At 46.3% G+C, this 9,576-nt stretch overlaps 1 long non-coding RNA gene across 1 annotated transcript; it reads left to right on the top strand.

The window, feature by feature from the left end:
- Nucleotides 1-1,514: 1,514 nt before the first annotated feature.
- Nucleotides 1,515-3,194, top strand: LOC117554641. Its single transcript, XR_004570298.1, has 3 exons — nt 1,515-1,738; nt 2,664-2,684; nt 3,077-3,194. It is a non-coding gene; the product is annotated as an uncharacterized LOC117554641 (long non-coding RNA).
- Nucleotides 3,195-9,576: the final 6,382 nt, after the last annotated feature.

Here is a 9,576-nt window from a genome sequence, read left to right as displayed (position 1 = left end):
GTTCGACCGTCTTTCTAGCAGCTCTGTAGCCCCATCCACGAGTAACGTTTCCACGTCATGTGTTATGTATACTAGCAGCAACACACGGAGTTAACTACATTATTCAAACACGGGTTAATGATTAGAGGTAACTGAGTATTTAGTTTGTTAAATTTCAGCTATTCTGTTTACAGTCTGTCATCAGATTATTTAATACGTTTTTGTTAAAAGCTCAGGGCAATCTCGATGACAAAGGTCAATGTTCCCCCCTTTCTACGCACGGAGATAATGTAATCTTAATAGGTTGCAGGCCAAGGCTGGCTCTTCAAAGCAGATATTAACGACGCGCTTTAAAGTTCCCATCATCGTTCCGCGGAACTCTTTCAGCCTAAGCGGCAGTCAAGTAAGGAGAAACTACGTGTGCACCGGCTATTCGGGTAAATAATATTAATAGCTGTCTCTCCCCAGTTCAAATCACCCACTGCTCAGGGAGATCTCCTCATGCGTTGCTTTACGCATCTAGTGTTCAAATACAACATTACTAACCTATAACTCTGCTCAACTGGGAAAAGAGAAGAAGAAAGAAGAAGAGAATCCTCCAGGAGCACAGCGTTCCTAATCATGAGGAACTATAGGCCCAGTCACACACCTGGAGTTCCTAGGCATCACATCAAGCTCATGGTATTAACGTTCCTCTAACCAAACTGCGTTCATCCACATAAACGTCTTCAACGACAGTTGCTCTTCCTCATCGGGCAACCGTACTTTACATGCGGATATTCTTCGGCACGCCATCATCTCCCGTTTCCTGGACGTGGCATCCGTCGGCCTCACGACGACCGCGTTTTCCCCGACTTAAGGACGTGCACCGCACATCCTCTGTTTTGGGGGGGACATCTGCATGAGATCATCCGCATAGCGGCACACTCAGATTTCCACTATTGCTACATATTTATTATCACACTCGCTGGATCTAACACCTCGAAAGAAGAAGTCAATCTAAAAAGCATCCGGGGCCTCTTAGCAGGAGTGCAGTTTAACGTTCGCTGTTCCGATCCCGGCTTTCCCAGCGTTCGCAAACAAGTCAGTCAAACTCATCCTCAAAGGTCTCATTAGAACTTCTCCCCCCATCTTAGACCGGAGACGCCCTATTACACTCTCCACTTTACGCCTCATGCTCTCCAAACGAAACGAAAGAAGTGGGTTATTCTCCCCTTATATCGATGCGCTACTCGACGCTCTATTTCTCCTAGCTTTTATGCCTTTCTCAGACCAGGTGAATTTACCACAGCTTCTCTTACATTCGATTCCAATCGAGACGTCAGCTTTTCTGACATATCCTTTCACGCTAGCCACTTTAGCTTATATCTTAAACACTCCAAATGCGGCGACGCTGCTCCGTCATCGCCGCCCGCATCGACTCCCAGTTCTGCCCTTATAAATCCATGATCAAATTCCTACAGCTTAGACCTACCTCTAATCCTCTCTCAACATTATTTCTTATCTCAGGGAATTTTCCTTTAACTCAACGACAGTTCAATATCTATTAAAAACAAGTCCTCATTAAATCCGGGTTCACCCCTTCTATACACGGGGCATTCCTTTAGAATAGGCGCAGCTACTTCCGCTGCTAATCAAGGTGTCTCATCCTCATCCCTGCAACAACTCGGACGGTGGTCCGCCTCCGCTTTCTCATCCTACATTCACCCTGACCTCAATGCCGTGCTGGCTATCCAAAGGTCTCTCCAACCTGAAATTGGTACGTATGCATATAACTGGTGGTGGTTCCTAGCATGTCAGCACGTATGTCGCCCCGCGGCTCATGTTTATTCCTGCATATCTAACCCTGTATGTCCAGGTTGTAAAACCTTCGGGTCTGTTAAATGTGTCCCTGCTAAGGCAGGTTGCCCCGCACGTTCGGGAAGCCCTGCCCGTTCCGGGCGCCACGCACGTCGGGTCGCCCGGTGCGTCCGGGATGCCCTGTATGTCCAGGATGCCCTGTATGTCCAGGACGCCCCGTATGTCCGGGAAGTCCCGTATGTCCGGGACGCCCTGTACGTCCAGGATGCCCCGTACGTCCGGGAAGCCCCGTATGTCCGGGTCGTTAACCTCCGGTCCGTATAATGTGTCCCTGCTAAAGTCAGGTTGCCCCGCACGTTCGGGAAGCCCTGCACGTTCCGGGCGCCCCGCACGTCGGGTCACTCGGTGCGTCCGGGATGCCCCGTACGTCCGAGACGCCCTGTATGTCCGGGACGCCCTGTATGTCCGGGATTTCCCGTACGTCCGGGACGCCCCGTACGTCCGGGACGCCCCGTACGTCCGGGATGCCCCATCCGGGATGCCCCGTACGTCCAGGATGCCCCATCCGGGATGTCCCGTACGTCCGGGATGCCCCGTACGTCCGAGACGCCCTGTATGTCCGGGACGCCCTGTATGTCCGGGATTTCCCGTACGTCCGGGACGCCCCGTACGTCCGGGACGCCCCGTACGTCCTGGACGCCCCGTACGTCCTGGACGCCCCGTACGTCCGGGACGCCCCGTACGTCCGGGATGCCCCGTACGTCCAGGATGCCCCATCCGGGATGCCCCGTACGTCCGGGAAGCCCTGTATGTCCAGGAAGGATGCCCGGGAGGCATCAGATGTTTACATTCTCACATGTATTAACTCTCATTTCCATCCATAGATTTCCACTGCATCCCACAAGGTAAGATCCTTCACGTTCAGTACTTCATACTTCATTCTTTTGGGGGTTCATCGGAAACGGTTCTTCCCTTCCCGATTGATATCCTACAAAACCTGGGCCTAATCGCCAAAACACCATTTCATTCACTTGTTATGAATTGTCATCATTATGTTTCATTTATATAATGTAACCGATAATAAATATGTATTCCATACATCACGTCTCTCCTGATTGAAATGAAGCTTAGCGCAAGTTCAGACAGGAAGACCTATCACTCCGTATTGCACGTCATGGCAATACTCGCTCCCTGCATCTAAATGAGAGGGAGCGCCACTCCTCAGCTAACCTATCACTCCCCTCCATTTACAAGCCTAATCATCGCACCTGTTAATCCCTCTCCCCTTTCCTATCAGCTGTCTTCCAGGTGTCAACGCGCAACCCTCCTCCACCCCTTCGCCTCCTGCTTTCAACTCAGGACCAAGCTTAACCTTAAGCTTAACCTTCTCCCTTCCAACCGGACCTAACCACTTGTCACCACCACCAGTGTCTAGACTCATCGGAAACGGTTCTTCCCTTCCCGATTGATATCCTACAAAACCTGGGCCTAATCGCCAAAACACCATTTAATTCACTTGTTATGAATTGTCATCATTATGTTTCATTTATATAATGTGACCGATAATAAATATTCCATACATCACGTCTCTCCTGATTGAAGTAACAACTACTACAGTGCAACAAAACAGGAATATTAAATGTGATCTCTTAAACATAAGATCTCTAGCATCTAAAGCAATATTGGTAAATGATTTAATATCAGATTATAATATTGATATATGCTGTCTCACTGAAACTTGGTTGATACATGAAGAATATGTCAGCATAAATGAGGCCACTCCACCCAGCCGTATCAATACTCATATTGCCCGAGGCACGGGCCGAGGAGGTGGAGTTGCAGCAATCTTTGACTCAAGTTTACTTATCAATACTAAACCAAATTTAAATTATACCTCCTTTGAAAGCCTCGTTTTTAGTCTTACGCATCCGACCTGGAAAACTTTGCAGCCAATCTTATTTGTTACAGTGTACCGTGCACCAGGTCCGTATTCAGAATTCTTATCAGAATCCTCTGAGTTTTTATCAACTTTGGTACTTAAAACAGATAAAGTAATTATCGTAGGTGACTTTAATATTCATGTTGACGATGATAAAAATAGCCTTACTGTTGCATTTAACTCTATATTAGATTCTGTTGGTTTCTGTCAGAGTGTAAATAAACCAACCCACTGCTATAATCACACTCTCGACCTTGTTCTGATTTATGGTATTGAAATTGAGCAACTATTAGTCGAACCGCATAATCCTGCTTTATCCGACCATTTCTTAGTACGTTTTGAAGTACTATTACGAGACTACAAAGCATTAGTCAAAAGCTCTTGCAGCAGAAACCTATCTGTTAGTGCTATAGCCAAATTTAAGGAAGAGATTCCACCAATACTTAACTCGATAGCATGTCTGCATGTAAGGAAGGAAACTTATACAAAATGTACACCACCCCAAATTGATCATGTTGTTGATAGTGCTACAGATGCGCTGCGAATAAAATTAGACTCTATTGCTCCTTTGAAAAAGAAGAAAATAAAACAACATAGATTAGCTCCATGGCATAATGCCGAAACCCGCAAAATAAAGCAAAAGTCGAGACAACTTGAAAGGATATGGCGTTCCACTAAACTTGAAGAATCTCGTTTAATTTTGCATATTACTCGCAATAAATATAAGAAAGCACTGCGTAAAGCGAGAGCAGCCTACTACTCTTCATTAATAGATGAGAATAAGAATAATGCAAGATTTCTTTTCAGCACTGTAGCCAGGCTGACAGAGAGCCACAGCTCGATTGAGCCTTCTATTCCCATAGCACTCAGTAGTAATGATTGTATGTGCTTTTTTAACGATAAAATTGTTATACTTATAAACAAAATTAATGACCTCTTGCCTTTGACCAGTATAGTGTTATCAACAGCTCCCGGAAACGTAAGTTCTAATATTACACTAGATAGTAAATTAGAATGCTTTTCAGCCATTAACCTTGAACAATTAAATTCAATGATTCTCTCTTCTAAACCATCAACGTGCATGTTAGACCCAATTCCAACTAAGCTGTTGAAGGAAGTTTTTCCATTAATTAGCACTTCTTTATTAAATATTATGAATATGTCTTTATTATCAGGCTATGTTCCACAATCATTCAAAGTAGCAGTGATAAAACCTCTTCTTAAAAAGCACAACCTCGATCCAGAGGTTTTAGCCAACTATAGACCTATTTCTAATCTTCCGTTCCTCTCAAAAATTATTGAGAAAGCGGTCGCAAAACAGCTGTGTGATTACTTAAAAAACAATGATTTATTTGAAGATTTTCAGTCTGGCTTTAGAACACATCATAGCACAGAGACAGCTCTGGTTAAAGTCACAAATGACCTTCTAATAGCCTCAGACAAGGGACTTGTCTCTATTCTTGTTTTGCTCGATCTCAGTGCTGCATTTGATACTATCGACCATGATATCCTATTGCAAAGACTAGAGAACTTAGTTGGCATACAGGGAACTGCTTTAGGCTGGTTTAGGTCCTATCTATCTGAACGCTCTCAGTTTGTACGTGTTAACGATGAATCTTCCACACAAACCAAAGTTAGCCATGGAGTGCCACAGGGCTCAGTGCTCGGACCTATTTTGTTCACATTATATATGCTTCCGTTAGGCAATATTATAAGGAATCATTCTGTAAACTTTCATTGTTATGCGGATGATACTCAACTATATTTATCAATCAAGCCTGATGAAATTAATCATCTAAATAAAATTCAAGACTGCCTTAAGGACTTAAAAACGTGGATGACCTTAAATGTTTTGATGTTAAACACGACCAAAACTGAAGTTATTGTACTTGGCCTGAAGAATCTATGAAACAAATTATCTAAAGATATACTAACTATGGATAGCATTAATTTGGCCTCCAGTGAGACTGTAAGGAATCTTGGTGTTATATTTGATCAGGATTTATCCTTTAACGCCCACATAAAATCAATTTCAAGGACCGCCTACTTCCATCTACGTAACATTGCAAAAATCAGGCATATCTTGCCTCAAAACGATGCAGAGAAACTAGTCCATGCATTTGTTACTTCAAGGCTGGATTATTGTAACTCCTTATTATCAGGGTGTACCAAGAAGTCAGTCAAGTCGCTTCAGCTGATTCAAAATGCTGCAGCTCGTGTACTAACCAGAGTTAGGAAAAGGGACCACATTACTCCTGTTCTGGCTGCCTTACACTGGCTCCCTATAGAACACAGGATAGAATTTAAAATTCTTCTTCTCGCCTACAAAGCCCTTAATGGGCAGGCGCCATCTTACCTTAAAGAACTCATTATACCCTACTGTCATATTAGGGCATTGCGTTCCAAGAATGCAGGGTTGTTGGTTGTTCCTAGAGTCTCTAAAAGTACAATGGGAGCCAGAGCCTTTTCTTATCAAGCTCCACATTTGTGGAATCAGCTTCCAGTTTGTGTTCGGGCGGCAGACACCCTATCAATTTTTAAGAGTGCGCTTAAGACCTTCCTTTTTGATAAAGCTTATAGTTAGGGCTGATTAGATTCAGCCCCTAGTTTTGCTGATATAGGCTTAGTTTGTCGGGGGACATCTTACTTCTTCCTTCTCTCTGTCTATACCTGTGTACTCTCATGTTCCGATTAACCCAGCTTCCCCAAATGTCTTTCTTTTTGGTGTCTATATACGCCGGGATCCGGAGACATGGATGATCCTGCGGTCCTGTGTCCTGGATCGCGAGCCCTGGATCTTGAGTCGTGGCTGTGGTCCTGGATCATAGGTCCTGGATGGATATCCTCGTGGATTCATCTTCCTATTATACACACATGCATTTCCAAACATTTGGACTACCTATGTTGCAAATGTATTATCTTTTCAATTTACACACGGCATCTATTGCACGTCTGTCCGTCCTGGGAGAGGGATCCCTCCTCTGTTGCTCTCCCTGAGGTTTCTCCCATTTTTCCCTTTAAACTGTGGGTTTTCTCCAGAAGTTTTTCCTTGTACGATGTGAGGGTCTAAGGACAGAGGGTGTCGTATTGTCATACTGATATTCTGTACACACTGTGAAGACCACTGAGACAAATGTAACATTTGTGATATTGGGCTATATAAATAAACATTGATTGATTGATTGATTGATTGATTCAGGGATTTGTTTTCCCGGGAGACTCCCGAGGCAGTTGCAAGGGACCGACGGGCCCGAAGGGCATTAGCCTCAGCCGTGGCCGAGGCAAAGCAGCGGGTGTGGGAGAAGTTCGGAGAAGACATGGAAAAGGACTTTCGGGCGGCACCAAAGTTGTTCTGGAAAACTGTCCGACACCTCAGGAGGGGGAAGCAGGGAACCATCCAAGCTGTGTACAGTAAGGATGGGACGTTGTTGACCTCAACTGATGGAGTGTTAGGGCGTTGGAAGGAACACTTTGAGGAACTCCTGAACCCGACAACTCCGCCCTCTATGTTAGAGGCAGAGCTGGAGTATGACGGGGGATCAACACCAATCTCCCGGGGGGAGGTCACTGAGGTCGTCAAACAACTCCACAGTGGCAAAGCCCCGGGGGTGGATGAGATCCGCCCGGAAATGCTGAAGGCTCTGGGTGTTGAGGGACTGTCATGGTTGACACGTCTCATCAACGTTGCGTGGAAGTCGGAAACAGTACAGAAGGAGTGGCAGACCGGGGTGGTGGTTCCCCTTTTCAAAAAGAGGGATCAGAGGGTGTGTGCCAATTACAGAGGCATCACACTACTCAGCCTCCCCGGGAAAGTTTACTCTAAGGTACTCGAAAGGAGGGTCAGGCCGATTGTCGAACCTCAGATTGAGAAGGAACAATGCGGATTCCGTCCTGGTCGTGGAACGATGGATCATCTTTTTACTCTCGCAAGGATTCTGGAAGGGGCCTTGGAGTACGCTTATCCGGTCTACATGTGTTTTGTGAACTTGGAGAAGGCGTATGACCGAGTTCCCAGGGAGTTACTGTGGGAGGTGCTGCGGGAGTATGGGGTGAGGGGGTCTCTACTCAGGGCCATCCAATCTCTGTACTCCCAAAGCGAGAGCTGTGTCCGGGTCCTCGGCAGTAAGTCGGACCCATTTCCGGTGAGGGTTGGCCTCCGCCAGGGCTGCGCTTTGTCACCAATCCTGTTTGTAATATACATGGATCGGATTTCGAGGCGTAGTCGTGGGGGAGGGGGTCTGCAGTTCGGTGGACTAAGAATTGCACCACTGCTTTTTGCAGATGATGTGGTTCTAATGGCTTCTTCGGTCTGCGACCTTCAGCACTCACTGGATCGGTTCGCAACCGAGTGTGAAGCGGCTGGGATGAGGATCAGCACCTCCAAATCTGAGGCCATGGTTCTCAGCAGGAAACCGATGGACTGTCCACTCCAAGTAGGGAATGAGTCCTTACCCCAAGTGAAGGAGTTGAAGTATCTCGGGGTCTTGTTCTCGAGTGAGGGAACAATGGAGCGTGAGATGGGCCGGAGAATCGGAGCAGCGGGAGCGGTACTGCAGTCGCTTTACCGCACCGTTGTGACGAAAAGGGAGCTGAGCCAGAAGGCAAAGCTCTCTGTCTACCGGGCCATTTTCGTTCCTACCCTCACCTATGGTCATGAAGGATGGGTCATGACCGAAAGAACGAGATCGGGGATACAAGCGGCCGAGATGGGTTTTCTCCGCAGGGTGGCTGGTGTCTCCCTTAGGGATAAGGTGAGAGGTTCGGTCATCCGGGCGGGACTCGGAGTTGAACCGCTCCTCCTTCGCGTCGAAAGGAGCCAGTTGAGGTGGTTCGGGCACCTAGTTAGGATGCCACCTGGGCGCCTCCCTAGGGAGGTGTTCCAGGCACGTCCAGCTGGGAAGAGACCAAGGGGTAGACCTAGGACCAGGTGGAGGGATTATATCTCTTCGCTGGCCTGGGAGTGCCTTGGGATCCCCAGTCAGAGCTGGTTGATGTGGCCAGGGAAAATAAAGTTTGGGGCTCTCTGCTGGAACTGCTACCCCCGCGACCCGACCACGGATAAGCGGGAGAAGATGGATGTATACAACAAAGTATTCACAAAAAAGTGTGGGGAACATACTGTACTATTATTAAGTGTATTTAAAAAAGAATGTATACAAAAAGGCATGAACAATTTAGATACAAAAATAAGGTCAGTGTTTGTTGTTGGTCTCCGTCACCTTCACCATCCTGTCTAACAAGCCAAGCATGTGGCTGTTCTGCTCGGTTCTGGTCTTCTCGATTCTGCTCTGCTCTGTTATGTTGAAAACCCTTAGGAACTCAGCATTGGTCTCCTGCACCTCCTGAAGCATCGCCCGGCTGTGCTCCAGTAGCTCTTCATCCCTGACGTCACTCTTCTCCATAAACAAGACAAGGCCAGGTGACGAATCCCGCTTCCTTTTAACTACAAAGGGAAAAATAACAAAAATAATAAAGTCAACACCGTATTCATGACATTCTATGAGGTGTAAATGATATACTGTGTAATGAAATGTTTTATTGTTATTATGGCTGCAGTTGCATAACTTGAACAACTACTACAATGACAATGCCATGATAAATGGCGACAGGGAACAGTATTACTATTATGACCACTGTAAACCTTACCCTGTTTGTGTCGGCCCACTGGCGGTCTCTTTATTAGTTGAATTTCCGCTAAGCTCAGAGGCAGTCGCAATTTTTACAGGCTCCCACTACCTGTTAGCATCTGGCATCTCTTAGCATCTAGCTCTCCTGCTTACAAACATTTAGCCATCCCTGCTTATACAACATCTTGACTGGGACAGTAATTGCCCTAAACCTTTCACACTCAAGAATGC

The sequence above is a fragment of the Gymnodraco acuticeps genome, unplaced genomic scaffold, assembly GCF_902827175.1.
Source record: "Gymnodraco acuticeps unplaced genomic scaffold, fGymAcu1.1, whole genome shotgun sequence".
Taxonomy (NCBI): Eukaryota; Metazoa; Chordata; class Actinopteri; order Perciformes; family Bathydraconidae; genus Gymnodraco; species Gymnodraco acuticeps.
Note: the sequence above shows the minus strand (reverse complement) of the source record. Positions and strands in the feature narration are given on the sequence as shown.